The sequence below is a fragment of the Cervus elaphus genome, chromosome 33, assembly GCF_910594005.1.
Source record: "Cervus elaphus chromosome 33, mCerEla1.1, whole genome shotgun sequence".
NCBI classification, from domain to species: domain Eukaryota; kingdom Metazoa; phylum Chordata; class Mammalia; order Artiodactyla; family Cervidae; genus Cervus; species Cervus elaphus.
The window spans coordinates 56,482,128-56,504,119 of NC_057847.1; the positions used below are offsets into that span (position 1 = coordinate 56,482,128).

The window sequence follows — 21,992 nt, forward strand, 5'->3', positions numbered from 1 at the left end:
ATGTCACTGTTGTCATTTCTTTGTGGATGGGATTACCAGTTTCCTAGGTCAGTATCGATATATGCCAGTTATCATGAAATAATAATATTTACTCTTTCATTCCCCAAATTGCTTGGACAAATAATTGTGATATTTTTGCCTAATCTAGTTACTATTTCTCTGAATTCATTAAGGACATTATCTTTTTGGATTTGTCGTTTCTACAACCAACATCTTTTTGGTTGGTTATTTCTACTGTTTCAGGGTACCATGCCTAATGTTGAATTTCTTTATTTATTTCTTCCTCCTTTTCTTGTGCTTCCTGTTCTGTGTATTGATGTATTTTATCAAATATGAAAATTTCTCGCTCATTTTTTCTAATAACACTTTTGATTCTCTCTCTGTTTCTTCTCTTTCTGATTAGTCAGTTAACTTTTCCATCATAACTCCAACAAGAGTCCCTATTTCCATTGTTTCTCCATCTATCTGCCCTGAAGTGATGGGACCAGTTGCCATGATCTCAGTTTTTTGAATGTTGAGCCAACTGTTTCACTCTCTCTCCTCTTTCACCTTCATCATGACTATGGTAATTAATAAATGTTAAGAAAATACTATCATTTTTGCCATATATTTCATTTTGGGCTTCGCTGGTGGCTCAGTAGTAAAGAATTCACCAGCCAATGCAGGAGACATGGGTTCATTCCCTGGGTCAGGAAGATCCCCTGGAGTAGGAAATGACAACCCACTCTAGTATTCTGGCTTAGGAAATCCCATGGACACAGGAGCCTGGTGGGCTACAGTCCATGGGGTCACAAAAGAATTAGACACAACTTAGCAACTAAACAACAATCTTTCATTATACATAGATTTACCACATAACAAATATTAGTTTCTTATGATTGTTAGTTTTGGTAAGATTGGTAAATTCTCTTTTAAAATTTAATTCTCTTCAAGAAACTGAACAAAAGAAGCTAAAATTTTATGACTGGAGCGTTTGAGTCATATAAATATTCCAAGATGATCATGCATTGAAAATCTGTTTCAAGGTTTATCTGAATTTACATCACTTTTGAGTTCTGTGGTTAATGCTTTGTAACAACCTGTACTTCGAATATAATTTGAAATTTCTTTTCTTTTTATGAAACATACTTACATAAGCATTACATGGCTTTGCTAAGAAATCTTTTATTTATGAGTCTGAGTATATTTTATAGGTCTGATAGAAAATGTAAAATTGAAGGCTTATATGGATTAAGAAGGGAGACTCAAATGTTCAGAGGCCCCAAATCATCACTTTGCTTCTCATGTTAATAAGAGAACGTTCTTTGCTTGTATTACAGTGCTTTACAATTGCAAAGTAATGAACAATGTGTTCTGTTATTTCTTAAAATGTCCTCTTTTCTCAGGCTAAAATGCTTTAATTCTTTTAATGTTAGAACAGAGCTATTGCTCTCTTAAAAAGAAATAGTTTTATTTAAGGAGTTGATGATCTGATAACCTCAATAAGTATAAAGCACTCTTGAAGTACCTGCATCTTGGTTTTAAAATTAAAATGCACTTGAGGTAAAAACGAGGCTTTTTGCTCACTTTCAAAGAAATTATGTGAATGTAACTTTTCTCTCTACCCCTAACTACATCATTCCCAAACTAGTCCATCTACTTCTTTTTTGCTGCCTGCTATGTTACTAAGGACAAAGCTGGTGTCACTTTTCATTTCAAATACCAGCTGAGTCTCTATTACTTAAAGACAAAAAAAATGCTCTAGATTAGAAAATGATATAACTTTTATCTCCAGATTTGTTTTTATTTTTACATTCCTATCTATCACATATCCTCTGCTATTGTTTTATTAATCTCAAAGATCCTTTTCAAAATCCCATTTCAATAGAATACCTTTTCTTTAAAAATATATATCTATTCATTCTTAAAATCAAATTCATATTAAAATTCTTTTATGAAATAATTCAGTCATATGAATAGTCCTGTGAAGTGAACTTTATGAATAAGATAATGTTTTAAAATATTTTATTTTTATATCGGATCAGTATAGAATATTTTCAGTGGTTGAAAGTTTGAATCCATTTTCAGAATCCAAAGAGAATCCTTTAGATAATTGCTATCCTAATTGTTCTTCAGGACCAAATGGAATTGACCATGCCAATCTCAATAGTATCTTCCTCTGGTTCCTGAGTACAGCTCTATCTATCTTTTGTGATTAATCTCAAACACTAGTAAAACTTCAAAAAACAAATGACTCCCCCCCTCCACCCAACACACACACACATACAAAAGGCAAGAAACCTTTCCTGATCTTTTGGTTTGGTATCTCCACCACCTTTTTAAAAAATGTATAACAACATTTTGTATTGTTCCAAGTTCTTTGTAATGAGAATACCCTGGTAATTGTCTAATTCCTCTATCCCTCCCCCCATGCACACCATTAGATTTTAAACTAACATATCCTAAAGCTTCTAGTAACTTCTCAGTCATCTTTACACCTTTCCAAGTGCTTAGTTCTGCAGTGTCCATTGTAGAGTCTGTGATAACCATTTCTACTTGGTACATGGGAAAAGATACTTAAAATTGGCCAGAGCATGTATCAGACTTCTCTGGACTTCTAAGAATAAATAGTGTTTATGTATTTTACCATTCTCATGTAAATGAACACATATGTGTGCAGATGTTTGTGTGTATCTATATTGCTCATGTAAGCTCCAAGGAGAAAAAATAAAACAGCATGTTTAACATCTCATAGATATGGAAGAGTATGTAGCCTCTAAGAAACTAAAAATAATGGCTTTCATTTTAATGATAGCCAGTGGAAGTTAATGAGAAGCAGCTTGAAACTCCATTTGGTAAAAACATAAAAATATGAGGGAAAGTGAAAAGAGATTGTATCTTAATGAGTCTGATAACATTTGGTAAGTCAGTTTCCTTACCATAAAATGAGAGTTGGCTTAAAAATTCTTCAAAATTCTTCTGCTTTAAAAATGCTGTGAGGTTAAACACATTATATAGAACAAATGAATACCTTTCTCTAAAGTGCAGCCAAATTGGTTTAAATCCCAAACCAACAGGATGAGTTAATCATTGAACAAATTAACTACCCATCCCTTCTGCTGGCCCACCACAATGATTGGTATTCATTTTGGAGGATAGTTAATTTTCTCAAATGACTGATATTTGGACCATCATTACCAGATGTTCTACTGAATAAATCAGTCAAACAGTTCACTAAATAGTCCCTGTGTGTCTTGGAAGGTGATGTACCTCTGAAGTCCCCGAGGAGTAAGTTACTTGGCAGAGTCTTATCCAATAATTATGGCGTTTAAGACAGATAGATGTATCCTGTGTTGCAGTGAGTCTCCCTTGCGGACTTAAAATGTCACATTTTGTTTTTAAGAATGTTAAAATTAAACTAAGGGGAATATGGTCATTATAATGATGCAGCTCATGTACTTAAAATCATTAATATCTTTTATGGAGAAACTGGTTGTAACTATTATTTAGATTAATATTTTAAAGTCTCAAGGCATTAGCATAGGCCAGAGTTTCAGCATTTTGCATTCCTAGATGATTTTAAATCAAAGATACAGTGGCTTGTATGTACCAGATTGTGCCATGTGTTCCTGGAAATGACATGGACACTTTAGAAAGCTCTTTTAGGCAATAAGTAGACAAACAGTTAAAAACCCTCATTTTCCATAGTCAACTACTTCTATGGATCTTAGATTCTTCCAATATTTTGAAAGCTGTCCCTCCCTAGGCTATTTTTTTATTGTATTAACAGTTACTTTTTTCATCTCTGGATCACTCTGACTTGACAATGAACTTCAAGAATTTAGAGACTATTTTATTCATTTCTGTAACTCAGATGCCAATCTTGTGCTCAGCTCAAGCAGAATCTGTGAGATTTGTGGAATAAATTAAATGAATGCCATTTCCATATGTTTATACTACACTGTATGTGCCTACTTTATGTTCTAAAAAGGAATGATTTAAAGAAACCAGAACATGACAGATTTAAGAATTTTTATTTCATGTTTTCCTTCCATCATAAGAAAGAGAAGACAATTAAAATTAAATCTGTAAAGTATCACAGTTCATTGGTACTGAAACAAATGTCTTCCCATGAAAGAGCAAACATGTGAACCATCATAGTTCCTTCCTAACCATAGATTGAGGGAGAAAAAAAAAAAGATGAGAGAAAGCAGAAAGCAAAAACAGAAGCAAAAGTCAGGAATGATTTATGATTTTCTGATCAGTCTCTTTAGATAAGTGTAGAAAAACCTCATCAATACAATTAGCAGACCACCATATGTATCAGTGTGGGGTTTTGATTGTAACAACTGAGAATTACACTAGCTAACTAAAGGAAATAAGGAATTTATTGAAAAGATAGCTCAGAAAATTGACTGGGAGTTTGGAAAAGCAGATTAAAATCAAAAGACCTTTTTGACACCTGCCTTGGTTGGATGCCAACTCTTCCAGCAAACTTTTACGGAGTATGTGGTGGTTTCAAATACATGTAGGATACCGAAGGACCCCATGTACAATAAGCACAAGGGTTGCTTCGGTCTTGTTCATAGCTGTATCCCAGCACCTAGCACAGTGCCTGGCACTTGATAGACACGTGAGCAAATAAATGTTGAAAAATGATGCAATGGGGAATTGGATTTAAAACATTATAATGCTAGTGATAGAAGACCCCTGAAACAGACCAAGGATGAGAATATAAGTCCTTCCTATGCCTTGTTGCTGTATAAAGTTGTTGAAACCTCAGTGGATAGCAGAATTTTAGTTGTCACTGATTAGAGAAACTCTTCTGGACACTTGCCAGTCATGGATAACGAAATCAATGAATGTCTGCCACACCTTAAGAAAAACATTATCTGATGAGCAAAATCTAGACTGGGTTTGCTCCAAGGAAGCAAAGGATCATTTAAAAGATGAAAAGAATTATATGTGGACAACATTTTTTTAAAATGTGGTTTACTTTTTAAAAATTCAAAACTTCTGTCTTGTTAAATTTAGACTAAGAGATGGAGGAAACAGCACTGAAGATTACTGCTTGAATAGATTGTTTTTCCCCAAATTTAGGACATTTGCCCATGGTTCTTGCAGTATATGACTTTTTTACAGTAATTTTCTTTTTAAACAGATCTGTGATCCAGACAGACTATAGAAATGATTCATGATTTTTCTTCTAATTTTACTGTGATCTAAAGACTTTCAAAAATCAATCAATAGCTATTTATTGTGCCAAATTCATAGTACATACTACTTAGTACTTCAGGTACCATGTGTAACCGACACCCCACAGCGTTTATGAATTAGTCAAAGAGGCAAAAATTATGAACACAAATCAGTAAATAACAATCAAACTAACAAAAACAAGTTAATCTACGCTTTCAATGGAGTGTTGTTAAAACATGACCATTATACCAAGTGGTTGATTTTTTGTATCATGTATACATGTATTTTGGTGGAATTATGGTAAGGAATCTAGAGAAAAAAAATAGTTCTTGTTAGGATCATCATTACTTAAACTTAGAAGATTGTTTTGAACATGGTTATTGACGTAACTCAATGTCCAGAAAATATTTAGCATATGAAATTATGTATTCAATACATATATGTTAATTCCAGTGCTGCTTCACCACCAATTACATATTCTAAAATTGTCCATAAAATACAAAGCAGTATATGAATGTTGCTTCAAAGTAGAGTTCCATTATGGATTATCGAATCAAGCCTTAAGACACGTACTTAAAGGTTATATGAGGTATAAATAAGAAGATCGGGTGTGTGGACTACTGAATAGGTGGAAAATGGTGACAATTAAGAGGTGAAACTGGTTTTAGTTTTGATTATTATTTGGTTTGTTGTTTTCTTCACAGTTTTCAGGTCTGGAATACTAAAAATAGTTTTCACTGGCTATGTAGTTTGTCTGGAGAAGGAAATGGCAACCCACTCCAGTACCCTTGCCTGGAAAATCCTATGGACAGAGGAGCCTGGTAGGCTACAGTTCATGGGGTTGAGTTTGTAAGAATTGTACTCAAGGAAAAAAAAAAAAAAGATTGTACTCAAGGATACCATAGATGAGAAAGAAGTCAAAACTGCTTCCTCAGGGAAATAAAACATAGTAACCAATACATAGGCTTCCCTGGTGGCTAAGTGGTAAAGAATCCACCTGCCAATGCAGGAGACTTGGGTTCAATCCCTGGGTCAGGAGAAGGAAGTGGCAACCCACTCTGGTGTTCTTGCCTGGGAAATCCCATGGACAGAGGAATTGGCTAGTTACAGTCCATGGGGTCACAAAGAGTTGGACACAGCTTAGCGACTAAACAATAACAACTGATACATACATTCAACAAGTCCAAAACTTAAAGTTGTGGAGACATTTGTACATGAACCAGTAACTTCTGTATCTACTTCTGTCACTTGGAACCTATAGCTACCTACTCTGACCACAAGGATCATAATTTTAAAAACAATTTACATTTATTAACACTCATCATCTGTTTATATTCAGTGCTTTTTGAGATACCATTCAGTGTAACTGAGAAGAAAAGTTACTTAGATGACAAATTTTTGTATCAAGATGACTCAGTCCTTAAAACGTAATGATAAAAATACTGTACATGGTGGTAATATTCTCCACTTACCTCCTCTGTATGATATGGTTATAGCTTGTTTCCCTTTGTGTTTTTCATGAATCTTAACCACATTCCTATAAGATAGAAGTTATTATCCCCCATCTGAGACAAAGATTTTAAGTAATTTGCCAAGGTTCCTCTACAAACACGAGGCCGACATTTATTCTCAAGAAGTTCAAAGCCTGTACTCCTTCCACTAGGTTTTGCAGAGGTTACAGCTGACCTAATAGATTGCCTTGCCCAGCAGAGCCAGAAATTGCTTCCAGAAGCATGTCTGTATTAGCAGCATGAAGTTGATCTCCATGTGATAATTGTGCCATTAATGTAATCAGAATATTGAGCAGCTCAGATCTTCCTGACCCAAGGCTAAGGGGTAAAAGTGGAGAATGATAATAGCCGCCTGCTGTTTCAACTGGGGTTATTTCCAGGACATTGTTTAGCTTGGACATTGAGAATCAGATACAAAATTCTAGCAATCTTCTTTGACATGTGTGCATGGCACAAATAGGTTTATGAACACCTTTCCTTTCTCTTAGTCAGTGTGTTAATGGAAGTCAGACAGATTCTTTTCAGCCCAACACTCAACAGAACAGTGTTGAATCTAGAACAGTGTTGTCATAGAGCAGTACCATGGGCTTCATGTGGTCTATCAACCTCTTTTATTATAATTTTATAGTCTTATAATTGAGAATACAATTTTATATTCTAGGAACCATATTACCTCTTTTCCTGAAGACCATATACCATTGGTTTTATAGAATATTTTGGAAAATACATTTTTACAGGTCAATCAAGTTTAGTGATATGTTTGCTATCCAGTAACACATACAACATAGACATTTTAAAATTAGCATATGAACTTAGATAATATATTCTACTGAGAAAGGAAATAATTTATCAAATGGCATGACCTTGATTTATTAATCTAACACATTTGCCATTGTAATATCTCTTCCTGTTGAAAAAGCCTGATTGTCAGACTTGTCACATGCTGTTTGTATAACTGGTAATTACAGAATAAAGATGAATTATCCTCTATTTTTAAAGGGTATAAAATAGCCACCAATCAATTAATATAACTATATCTCTCATTCTTTGAACAAAAAAGGAGAAAAATTAATCTTATTTTAAGGTCATTTGTCTATTCCCCTCCTTCTCTTCCACCCATCTCATAGGGCTGCACATTAAAACCTTAACTCCACTTCTTATCATTAAGAGAAGCTTCCTTAACACAGGGGTGTCATAGAATTCTCACATAGAATTCTTTTCCTATGAATTGCTAATCACAAACTCTCTTACAACCTGAAATATATTTGGTAGCAATACCCAAATTCACTTTCCTTAAGTTTTCAGATTTGCTTTGTGGCTAAAACACTCCCTTTTCCTAAGTTAGTTATATTGCCAATGATAAAATTAGGTCAAAGAGAAGAAAGGACCTGTTTAACCACCAAAAGGCCTCGCTTGTAACTTTTGCTTAGCTTGTGTAAATAACTAACCACGGGTTCGTTCTGGAATTCTAGATGTTTTGAAAAAAATTTTTGTCATCAGGAAAGACATTAACTCATGAATAAAAGTCATGAAATTGATAAGAAAGGTTTTACGTAATTACTTCTTATAGAATATATGCTCTTAAACCACTATAAATTCAAGATTAAATTGTCATAAAGGGCAACTGAAAATTTGTTTTGGTAGAAAAAAATTATATCTTATATATGTATATTTATATGTGTATATGCATATAAATACACATTTTACATACATGTAGTATACATATAGTGGCTTACAGTAGCAATTCTCTTAGAAATTTGTATTAGCAATCTGGCATTAGGAAGATTTACCAGTTTTGTTCTACAGGCGCTTTCCCCTTCTTGATATTAAAAAAAAATGTTTTTTGAAAAATACAATAGAAATTTTTCTTAACTTTGAAAATTTGAAAAGCTCAACTAGATAAATAATAAAAGTAAAATAATAGGCATAAGCAAAGATAATTACTGCTCTTTAATATTGGAAAAATGTGCCAGATACTGTGTTTTACATTCTTTACATGCATTCTCTTCTCCAGTTCTTACAGACAAGGTGCAGATATTATTCCTATTAGTCACAATTTACAGCTGAAGAAACTGTTGCAGAAAAAGAGGACCCCTTCCAGGGCCCAAGAGTGGGTTCTTGTTTAACACTCAGAAATGAATTGTCCAAGGAGACACTCATGCTGACAAAGCAAGAGACTTTATTGGGAAGTGGCACCCGGTTGGAGAGCAGCAGAGTAAGGGAACCCAGGAACACTACAGTTGTTGATTAAAAGTCTTAGAATTTCTTCTTTCCCTAAAGGGGATTTTATTACATTCAGACCAAAGTTTACATATCTTATACATACAAAGATGCATATATGGGAATAGGTACCTGGCACTGAAAGGCAAATATCAAAGTCTTGACAATAAGGAAAATGAGTCGGAAAAACTTTAAAGAGCAATATATTATATTAACTATTATTAGAAAGGTAATTTTAACTGAATAGTAAGCAATTGTTTTTGCCATATGGCCAAAACCAAGTGGGTAGAATGCACAAAGGCATGAGTCACTGTAAATGGTGTATGTAGAGAATAGGGAAAAATTTGCTGTGGATCTTGTGGCTTAGAGAAGGTAAGCAGGGCTATGTTTTGTGTCCAATATATGTAATTCAATACATACATTGTATATATTTCAACATCATCCAGCAGCTTGGTAAGGACTCTGGTCAGAAAGCTCTGTAGGACAATCGCCCCTTTGAAACGTGATGGTGCCTGGCTTGTCTTATCCATGGCTAGTAGATGACGCGTATAGTTTTCTGGGAGTTGCAAAGCTAGCAAGCTCTAAGTGTCTCAAAATCTGCTTACTTGGGCTTTAAAACAATTGGATATGTAAAAATAATGAGTTTAGTATTGGTGGACTTTTGAGCTAATGTGTCTTAGCATGCTGTAAAGATATAAACAACCTGGAGGTCCATATTCAGAGATCATCTTTGACTGGTTTCTATAACAATGCTGAAAGACTGTATTTTACTTATATAATTTCATTTAGTTTCAAGAAAGGTAGTTTTATTGCAGAATTAAAACTAGAGTTTCCCCAAAATGGAATGAACTGCTTTGAAGTTTTTATAGAAGGACAGGACTTAAATATGAGATTCAATGTAGTATAACACTACTCAGTTTACCTTTGTGATTCTGTTTATTATATACAGTAACCTAAGCTGTTGTTCAGTTGCAAAGTTGTGTCCAAATTTCTGTGACCCCATGGACTACAGCAATCCAGGCTTCCCCGCTCTTCCCTATCTCCCAGAGTTTGCTCAAACATATGTCCATTGAATCGATGATACCATCCAAACATCTCATGCTCTGTCACCTGCTTCTCCTCCTGCCCTCAGTCTTTCCCAGCATCAGGGTCTTTTTTAATGAGTCAGCTCTTTGCATCAGGTGGCCAAAGTATTAGAGCTTCAGATTCAGCATCAGTTCTTCCAATGAATATTCAGGCTTGATTTCCTCTAGAATTGACTGGTTTGATCTCCTTGCTGTCCCAGGGACTCTCAAGAGTCTTCTCCAGTGCCACAGTTTAAAAGCATCAATTCCTTGGCTCTCAGTCTTCTTTATGGTCCAACTTTCATACCCATATATGACTATTGGAAAACCATAGTTTTGACTATACAGGGATTCATCAACAAAGGGATGTTTCTACTTTTTAATATTTCTGTCTAGGTGTGTCATAGGTTTTCTTCCAGGAAGTAAGCATCTTTTAATTTCATGGCTGTAGTCACCATTCACAGTGATTTTGGAGTTCAAGAAAATAGTGTGTCACTATTTCCATTTTTCCCCATTTATTTGCCATGAAATGATGGGACCATATGCCATAATATTAGCCTATGAACATTGAGTTTTAAACCAGCTTTTTCAGTCTCTATTTTCAGTTTCCTCAAGAGGCTCTTTAGTTCCTCCTCACTTTCTGCCATTAAACTGATATCATCTGCATATTTGAGGTTGTTGATATTTCTCCTGGCGGTCTTGATTTCACCTTGTAATTCATCCAACCCAGCATCATTACAAATTTTAAACATGAACACACAAACATAATTTCATCACTAAAAAATTTTTATTGCAAAGGATCCTTCTATTATTATATTTTGAGTCAAGAGTTTAGCAAATCCTACTTCTGTGTAAATATTGGGGTAGAAGTATATGCCTGTGTATGTTGATAGCTTCATGTTATCAAATTGTTGATGTTAACTGTTTTGACCCAGTTTGTTGTGACATTTTAAAAGTTTTAATTTCATCTGCTTTTGCTAAAAAAATTCCTTAACACATAAAATATATTAGTGTTTTTCCCTTTTTTATATATTTTATGTTAGGGATCCTGAAGTTGAAAGACCACTAGTCTCCATGTTTCCTTTCAAAATAAAATAAAAAGGAACATATAGACCAATTAAGTTTTAAGTGCTTCCCAGGCAGTGCAGTGATAAAGAATCCTCCTGCCAATACAGGAGACACAAGAGATGCGGGTTCGATCCCTCAGTCAGGAATGTCCCCTGGAGTAGGAAACGGCAACCCACTACAGTATTCTTGCCTGGAAAATTCCATGAACAGAGGAGACTGGTGGGCTACAGTCCATAGGATCGCAAAGAGTTGGACATGGCTGAGTGTGTGCATGCACGCGCACACGTGTGCACGCACACACACTCACCTTAGGTGCATTTATGATTAAAATTATATAGAAGACCTAGAGGTGTTTTTTTGGTTTTTTTCAGTTAGTGACCTCAAGGTAGAATATATATGTATGTGAACATATAAAGTATGTGATTATATTTTAGTAATACTGCTTACATTCCAAGGCAGTTTCAGTGTTTGTTTTCTAGCATTTTAATGCACAGTCATGAGTAGCTGTCAAACCTGATCAAAGTTTGTCAGATATTAATAATACTGAAAACTGCATTTCGGTGTGCACATTACAAAAATATATCTGAGACTTCAGAAGTAGTACTAATAACAAAATCCATATCTTAGAAATTCTCATCTCTGTTGTTAAAGACACAGTCTCACCCATGGATTTGACATAAACATCCTGTAACAGTGAAAGGCCTTAATGGTTGTCAAATTGGCAGTGTATTAGTGGAGGCTAATGCCTTGTTTTACTTTGCACCAGTACATATTTCCCAACTGTGTCTAGCTAGAGAAGAAAATTGAGCATCCAACTTAGAAGGCAACTGAAGCAAAATTTGACAATAAAGAGAAAAGGGAATATATGTGTGTATATAAGTGTATATTAACTTAACACATAAACTCATATGTATATGAATTTATATATATATATTAGTTCATATATATTCCAATCTTACTAAAGAAAAACTAGTCTTAAGAAATGCTATTTTCACTTCATTCCTGGATCTCTATATAGCTAGAATATAACTTGCTAGCTGGAAAGGTGTAGTTTAAAACCTCACATCAGAGATTGTAATTCTCTGCACTAGTACTTATTCATTGATTATAGGAAGAATTTTATGTATATATATATACATACATATTTATAAATGACAAGAGGATGAGATGGTTGGATGGCATCACTGACTTGTTGGTCATGAATTTGAGCACGCTCCGGGAGTAGGTGATGGACAGGGAAGCCTGGCATGCTGCAGTTCATGGATTGCAAAAAGTCAGACACGACTGAGCAACTGAACTGAACTGAACTGATAAATGACAATATTGTCTGTAATGTATGTGATATTGCTATACACACAGTGGGTCTACCAGTTAGAATTTCTTAGGTTGCATTCATCAGAAAACTTAACTTTAGAATTGATGTGCTCTGCCAGGTAACATATTATTTTAATGATCCAGTTACTATAATTATTTTTCCTGATTCAACATTGTGATGCTTTAGTGTTATCCTAAGTATGGTACCACTGGATGGCATAAAATAACTGCCATCAACACCAGGAACTATGCATCCATTTTACACAGAGCAGAAATGTTCTTCCTCCAGAGGTAGATCTCAAGCCTGGGAACTCACTCTGATTAAATCAGTTGGGTGCCTAGGCCAGTTACTCTGTGTAAGGAATGGAATTATCATGTTTGTTTTAGGCAGGTAGAGCCCACATCAGATGGGACTGAGCAAATTATGATCAAGAATTTAAACATTAAGCATCATCCAAAAGTAAATACAGTTTTCATTACTTTTTCTTAGGTATTAAATTTAACCTCTCTTCCTATAATCCTGTCTTAGCAATAGTTACTCCTACTGTAGAGCTGTTACTTACATGTGTATTTCATTGTTTAGGCTCAACTTTGAGCAATATATAAATAGAATATTTATTTATTGTCATGCTAGTCCTAAACAGGTGCTTCTCTAGCACTCCCTTTGGTTTAGTGAAGCCTCCATAATAATCTGATAGTCTATAGAAATATAAACAAGAAAATTAGGAGAATGCACTTAGACTGCACTTAGACTACTACACTATGGGACTTTGATAACTGCCACATTGCTTTGAACATGTTGCTAAACCTCTTTGACTTTGTGTTTTTCATTGATGAAATGGAAATGATAATACCAACTTCAACAGATTGTTGATTTTATATCTTATCATATTTGGAAGTACATAGCCTGCTATTTTGCATATAATGATTACAACAATTTCATAACCTGTTGTTGCTGGAAGCCTATATTATTAAAAGTGTTTGTTGACACTTGGAAATAAAAAAATATTATCATAAAAATATGTATATGCTTTGACGCAACCAATCCTTTATTAGAAATTTATTTGGTGAATATGATTAGAAATGTACACGTATATTTTTATGTGAGAAACTAGATGTTTATTGCATTTTGTATAAGCATTTTTATTACAAGGAACTAAAGGTAAAATAATACATATGGCACATATTTTAGTCATTGTCACATTAGCAAGTTTTACTATGGGAATAGAATTTTATAAGCTAAGTTTATCTTATTTATGTGTTTTTCTCTTTGCCACCTCCTCAATTATAAGGTAAGAGAGAAGGGATCTTATCCTTCTAATTCCTTGCTGTATCCTCAATGCTCAGAATAGATTACCCATTTGTAACTAACAGTCAATAGATTTATAATAATTAAATAATTATTTATAAGGCATGAATATGTAGACATTTAATGAAGTCATAAATAAGTACTTAGCAACCCAAGAAGACCCTACAATGACAGGTAAACCATTAAGGTTTAAATAACGTCCACCACAGTATGAAATTTGAAGTTTTATTTTGCAATTATTTAAAAAATCTTCAATAGTTATGCTGGTAGAGGCTGGTTCCCCTTTACATTTTTCCATAATCTATAGATTTGCTGCAATACATTTTATTACTTTTGTAATAGAAAGAAAGTGTTTAAAATTCAAGTTACAATCTTCATGCTTTATTTCTATTCTTTCCTCATCTAACCTCACCCGTTTTGCTCGTTAGCTACCTAACAGGCTTCAAAGGGAGAAGTCAAAGGAGTAGTGAGTTTTAATTAGGGGTTGGGAAAATCTAGCGCTTACCTGGGAAAGTCAGGATTGTGGAAGATCTGACTAAAGCCAAGCCATTTACTGATCCAAGAGGCAAGGAGAGAATAAGAAACCACTGACTTTCCGGGAGGTAACGTGGAAATAGGATGTGAGTAGAACCAATGTGTGACAACATATATTTCTTTACACCTACAGTTGTTATTTGAGATCATGACAGGGTATAATTCAATATAATTCAATTATATGATTCAATTTTTATTGATTACTGACTCTGAACAAGACACTGTCATAAACTCCAGGGAGACTAAGATAAAGAAGAGAAAGTTCCTGCCCTAAAAGCTCAGGGTCTATTTGCTACAGACAAGTAAAATCAAACAAAAAATCACAGGTTGGGATAATAAGGATGACTGTGTGCACAGGTATGCTACACAGAGTGGTAGCACAAAGGAAAGAAAATACTAAGTGAATGTGCTGTGCTTGCGCTTAGTGACTTCAGTGTATCCAACTTGGGGATCCATGGACTGCAGCTCCCCAGGCTCCTCTGTCCATGGGATTCTCCAGGCAAGAATACTGGAGGCTGTTGCCAGGCCCTCCTCCAGGGGATTTTCCTGACCCAGGGATCGAATCCACATCTCGTTTCTTCTGCACTGCAGGCAGATTATTTACCACTGAGCCCTTGGGAAGCCCACTAAGTGATAAGAATATATTTTATCAAATTAGGTTATTGAGCATATAAACTTGTCTATTGTACACTTGGTGGCTCAGACGGTAAAGCGTCTGCCTACAATGCGGGAGACCCGGGTTAGATCCCTGGGTCGGGAAGATCCCCTGGAGAAGGAAATGGCAACCCACTCCAGTACTCTTGCTTGGAAAATCCAATGGATAGAGGAGCCTGGTAGGCTACAGTCCATGGGGTCGCAAAGAATCAGACACGACTGAGCGACTTCACTTTCACTTTCTATCATATACCTCCCTTGCAATGCTCTGGGATTACCATTTATTTTGCAGAGGCTCCTGAACGCAAAAGGTGAGTACTCCGTGCATGTACATGTCAGTTTGAATGGGACAATTTTTACGGAGTCACCCCTCCTACACACACACACACACTCCACCTCTTCATCATTCTCAATGTTATCACTTTGCTTATCAGTTTATCAATGTATTTGTTTCTTTACTGAGATAACCCTTCCTCACAAACTTCTCCAGCTCCCAGTTCACATACTCACACATCTAATGTATTTAACCTTCCCAATTCATCCCTCAAATCAGCAAAACTCTTAAAATAATGTAGGCCAGATGTCTGCAGACAATAGCCCTGGGCCAGATTTGACCCGTTTCACCTCCTGTTTTTAAATATAGTTTTATTGGTATTCAGCAATGCCCATTCCTTTATGTACTGTGTGTGCCTGCATGCGCATTACAGTGAGGCAAACTTGAATAGCTGCTACAGAAACTGTATGGCCTCTGACCCTAAAATATTTACTCCCTGACCCCTTACAGAAGAAGTTTGTGCTCCCTCATCTAGGCCATCTGGGTTTTTTTTGTTTTGTTTTGTTTTGTTTTTTAGCATGTTGAATAATATTATTTAACAAAATTCAACCTCTCTCTCCTCCCCTTTATGACTTTAAAGATCATGACAAGTCCACAGTCTGAAAGTGTTGCTCTTAGAAAAATATTGTTTCCTCACTCTAATAAAGCATAATAGAACTAAAAGAAAATATAGGATAGGTAATATGGAGGTATCACTTTTGAAAACATGTCAGGGAGAGGTATACATTTAGAAAGTTAAGTGAAAATCTCATGACCCTACTGACTTTAAAAAATAGTGTTCACATTCAGATTTAAAATTGAGTGGTAGGAGTCTCTAAGTATCAGTATGCCAAATTAAAACATAAGTGCTTAAAAAACAATGCCATCCCTAGGAATGGAGTGGTATATGAAATCCAAACTTTATATTTAAAATAAGTTATTGGGAAGGCATAAATTTGTTAAAATTCATTTTAATATTACTCCAAACATAATTTCTCAGGATTCATTAAAACACTCTAAGTGGAGCAGAGGCACAGTACGCAGTTGAGCTCACGTCGTATCCAAAGTTTCACGCCAACTGCACTGCATTTGATTGTATTGATCCTGAGATTCCTCTATAGCACCACCCCTGTTAAATTGCACACATCCCTCTATAAATACAATCTGTTTTGAAGGAGTAAGTCTTTTAGTTATTTTCTAAAATTTGCCAAAGGGGCGTGTGCATCTGCCAAAATGACAAACATGGGACAATTTTGTGCCTCTAGGTGGCTCTAAAATGGCACGCCACCATCTGCCACTGGGCATGTTCTAACGATAAACATTTAAAATGCTGTCTCCAGTTTTACAGGATTACAAGTGTTCTGAATCTTCATCTACTTTGGAGCCATAAATGCAGACAGTTAAAGCACATACACACAGACATGCATGTACATATACCCACGAACAAACACACAAAATGAAACTTTTATATCAGCTGCTTTATGTATGAAACTTAAGGAGAAAGTTATTTTAGTATAATGCATTGTTTTGTATGTGATGATAATAAGGTAACATGCTATCAATGAGAAGATTGGTAAAATTTGTACCTGCGTCTTCTCAGGATAGATAAATTTTAATTTTAGTCTCTTATTCAGTTATTATTAAATCTTACAGTTTCAAAATTCATAAAAACTGAGATAAGAAGAGACTTTTGTCTGACTACATGCTAATTTGTGCTTCCCAGGTGGTGCTAGTGATAAAAAACCTGCCTGCCAATGCAGGAGACTTAAGAGACATGGGTTCAATCTCTGGGTTGGGAAGATCCCCTGGAAGAGGGGATAGCAACCCATTCCAGTATTCTTGCCTGGAGATCCCATGGACAGAGGAGCCTGGTGGGCTATAATTCATAAGGTTGCAAAGAGTCGGACACTACTGAACCAACTTAGCATGCACACGCACATGCTAATTTAGATTTCTATACTGACATAAATACTCAAACTTTCTTGAAAAAATAAGTGCCAGCATTTGAACCACGACTGACATGAGAAAACTATTTTGCTTCCTTGTATAATAATGCAATATAATGACTTGCATTTATGAAGAGAGAAGAATGAAGTATATTCTCATCATGGACATTCTGTGATTCAGTTTCTATAACATACATTGGTTTTTATTTTTTGTTTTAGTGAAAGCAAGAGTTGCAATATTATTTTAGGACTTAAAAAAATCTTTTGTTTTAGAATATAGGCCTAAAGTATTCTATCACAAACTGAACACACCCATGTGCCATCACCCCAATAAAGAAACAAGCTCTAACTAACACCCTAGCAGCCGCCTTATTCCTCATTCCAGACACTACTCCCCACAAAACTGTAATTGTTATCCTGATGTAACAGCCCAGATGAGTTTTGCCTGGTTTGGTACAAATATAGTCATATAGGAGAAGATGCAATTTCTTCAAAAGTTTCTGAGAACATAGATCGGTTATGGAAACTCTGTCATTTTAAAATGTACTTTTTTAATACCATTAGTTAAACTTTTCATTTTTTCTGTAGTAGGTAACCAGCTGACCTGGTACTGTTTACTGAATAAAGCATTCATTTTCTCACTATTTAATAGTTTAAAAAATGGAAAATGCTCAAAGTTTGTTAAAAGAAAAATTAAGAAAAATCTTTAGCAGTTGACTCTTTACAGCACAATGTCATTTTGTAATAATTCCATTAATTAATTTTAAGGAACTTTTATTTACACTTTTTATTTTTTCCTCAGAATCTTCTAGAGCTATATATCCAGTTCTTATTTCCTTTTTTTTCAGTTTTTTTAAATGTTAATTGAAGGATAATTGCTTTACTATTTCATTATTTTTTGATGTGCTCCTTTTGCAATCAAGAAGAGACTAAAAGTTATGATTAACTTTAAAGTCATGACTCTGCAGTGGAAGAAGCTGCTGCTAATTGATGTTTTAGGGTGCTCTGGTGGTTTAGTTAAGAGCTTTATTTGCAGCATCTTATATAGTTCTCTCACAACATTATAAGCATAGAAATAGTATGATCCTGGGATTACAATGAGGAAACTGAACTTTAAGCTAATAGCTTATCTAGGATATGAGATAAATTCAGAGCCACGTTTATCTGATCTAGAGTCAGCTGTGTGACCTAATTTGTACATATGCGGCCTGAAATGAAGTGCGATCACCGCCACTCCCATATTCATTGGTAATTTGGTGGAAAACCGGAAGGAATTTTGAAGGGCTGTAGTCTCCCAACTTTTCAAACTGGAAGTTATTCTATGCTTTATTTAATTTTGTATTCAATATAGTTATATGTAATAAGGGTTGCTTGAGAATGCACTCATAAATGAATAATGATATAATAACCGTACTCTTCCATATATATGTAAGTTTAAAATTCATATAATTAACACTTCTAATATATCTAAACTTTATATTAGGAAAAATATTTGGAAAACACTTCATGGTGGATAAGAAAACTGCATATAACTTTCTTATCTAAACAGAATTCTATTTGATTATCTGGTGGGCTTTTACTACTAGATTTTATTGAATGAATAGATTTTTCAATAGAGTTGTAATTATGTACTATTTATCTTTTGCCTGGGAATTTACATTAAGTAGTAGTTTAGTTGGAAGCTTGGTCTGTTTAATTACTGCTCTTTTATTTTGGCCATTGGTTAGAAGTCTCCTTCAAATAAATCCATCCCCTGTAACTTCCCTCCCTGCTTCCTTATTTCACTTCCTTTCCCCTCCCGTTTCTCTGGTCCTCTTAATGATGTGTACACACAGGCACACACATACATATACAACACACCAGAACAGATCCTTTTTTCTAACTTTTTGATGGTTATATGAATGAAAATGCCTTGATTTATACAGGAAAACATTTTATGTACTGTCATGCTGACCTTGTTTTCCTCTCATATCCCATTTTCTTTTACCTTTTTGAAGGTAATGAGCACTACCTTTGTTCACTTCCAAATGCCTTTAACTATCTCTCCAATCTCCCCATTGTTATATCCTTCACATGTCTAAAGTTTTGCCTGCACCAGAAAACTGTTTGCTACTTGAAAAAATCCACACAACCTTGTGGATTGGTTCATTTTGCGTTTATGGCCACAAATCACAAATGAGAGTCTCAGTATTGCCAGGTACTCCTACCATGTTATTTTAATAAATTTACTTTCGCACTTTCAAATTTAGCTGCATCATGTCTTTCCTACCATCTCACCTCACCTATTCAGACTTCCCAATCATTACACTTAAGCAAGCTGCCGTTATAGCAGCCCTGGCACTCAATCTTACTTTATTTTCACTCTTAAAGTGTTTCGTTCCAGCAGTTATCTTATTTATCATCTAAGCATCAGTTCCTAACTCTCTATAGGACTCTGTTTCAGCACACAAACCTACTGTGATATCATCCTTCTTAGAAAAAAACAATGCATCTTCGCTTCATGATTCCCATTTCTCTACCCTCACACTTAGCTGTATATGTAAGAAGGCTATACTCTATGGATTTCCTTTCTCACTTTCCATTCACTCTAATTGGACTAGAGCTCTCATAACATAGGTGAAAAGTCTTTTAAAGAAAATAACCCAGAGCCTTACCAAGTTAGAGTTCAGGTCTCTAAGCTTGTCTTATCATACATCTCAATAGTAATTAAAACATGACATTTTCCTCTTTCATGAAAGTTTCCCTTTTCTAAACTTCCATGACATGACACTAATCTGTTTTTCTATCTTTCTGGTAGTTCTCTTTTTAGTTTATCTAATCTTTGCTAGATGGGATTTTTGTATGTTCAGGTAACCTGGGCTTTCCCCCTTCCATTTCTCTTCTCTTATGCTTTATTATTTCTATAAGCCATTGCTTTAGTTTACAGGCCTATATGTCAAACATTGATGATTCTCAGATTGGTATGCTGAGCTTGGACCTTATCTCTTAGAGTCATACTCAGTGTCCACTGCCTTATTGAGGTCCCTACATGTATGAAGATCATGCTTCCAAATGTAGTAAGGATGTACTAGAAGAGGTAAGATCAGGAATGTATTTTAGAGGTACATCCTTGCTATCAGTAAGTGCTGTTGGCTATATATCTACATTCCTGATCTTACCTCTTCTAACATTTTCACTGCTATAGTTGTTGATCAAGCAACCATCATCTTGTCTGGACTACATACACAACCGCCTACTTGGTTTCTCTGCCTTCTCTCTGAACCTCCTACAAGTCATAACTGATTCTTCCAAACTATAAAACAAATGATTTAATTTCTATGCCTAAAATCTTCCAGGCGTGCTTATTTCAGTTAGAATGAACTCTAAACTTAATGTTAGGTTCTACTTGATTTTGTCTATGGCTCTAAAATCATATCCCTCCATTGTCCTCTTTATTCTCTGCACTTTTTTTTTCCATTCCTGAGGCTCCTGCCATTGATTTTCCTTGGAATGTTTATCCCCCAGATGTGTTCATGGTTGTGCCCATTCATCCTTAATGACAAAACTCAAATATCTTCTGATCACCCTCAAATACATAGCTAGCCCATCTACCACATTGTTTGCTTGATCCATAAAATCATTTAGTAATTAAAATTGTTTGTTTACTATATTTGTATGTGTGTCTATTGTCCCTAGATCCCCAAATCTGTAAACTCATTGAAGACAAGAACTCTATTTTTTCATTCAATCATTTTGTTTGTTTGTTTGTTTTTAAATCAGTGCCTGGTATACTGCCTAGCACATACTAAATGTTCAATAAATTTAATTGCTTGACTGACTAGAACAAAATAGATTGATTATTCCTGGCATTTTTTTTTATTAAAAATTTCGCTGTTACTCACAAACTGCCAGAAAATAAAATATTAATTTCCTTTCCTTGCTGGTACTTATCTAATTTTCCTTACACTAAAGCATGCTCTGATAATTTGCTTTGTGAATATTTTATTCATGGAGTGCCAGTTTCATGACAAAATTCAGTGTTTTGAAACAATAGAATTTCATGAGGAAGACAGAAGACTATAGTTACATATCGATCTCAGAACCAGTAGCCTAGAATCATACAAAGTTAACAATGGCTTGTTTTTTGAGGAAGGAAGTTACTTTGCTTTCCTATAACTGTTTCTCCTCTACTCAATAATATAGACTTAATATCATCCAGTTTCCAAGCTCACAGAAAGGGATGTTTGAGGATTAATTAAAGACTGTCTATAAGGTTTTTTGGTTTTATTAAAATGTGTCATTTAAGTGGTAAAAGATGATTTGCACATTACTATAACTAGGAACATTTTTCATCTTTTACCAGCTAGTATACTGTCAATATTGAAGAATAATAAATGCCATTGATGTACCTAGAATGGAGAGGTTGGAACAGTGAGCTCCAGTTGCAGGCAATAAGGAAAAGCACAGTCAATAGAGAATTTTTTAAAATAATAATAAAACTGGCTAAAAGTTAGCCAACTTTAAACTATCAATTTGTGTCAGCAATTGTAAATAATGTCAGTGATAGAATATTTTTCCCAGAAAAAAGATCTAACTTTAAACAGTGGCTGACGTTATTGCATAATTTTAGCATATTTTATACTTAATACTTTAATAAATATTATAATCCTAATGGAAGCTAATTTGGAAAACTCCTAATTATGCAGTAGGGCACAGCTACACCTATTCATTTTGAAAGTCAAGTCATATTGGCTTTGAATTATTCTAGCTCCCTTCAGGGGCAGTTTGAATACACTCCACAGGGTTACATATTCCTGCATTTAAATAATGAATTGGAAAAAGCAATAGTATTATGGAATTGTCAGTAGAAAAGAAAATAATTTGTTTCTCCAGTTCTATTCTCTG

The 21,992-nt window shown here is 34.8% G+C and overlaps 1 protein-coding gene across 1 annotated transcript in view; it reads left to right on the forward strand.

Moving 5' to 3' along the window:
- Positions 1-21,992, forward strand: part of LRP1B (LDL receptor related protein 1B) — a 2,070,284-nt gene that overhangs the window by 202,023 nt on the left and 1,846,269 nt on the right. The gene's annotated exons all lie outside the window — the stretch shown is intronic.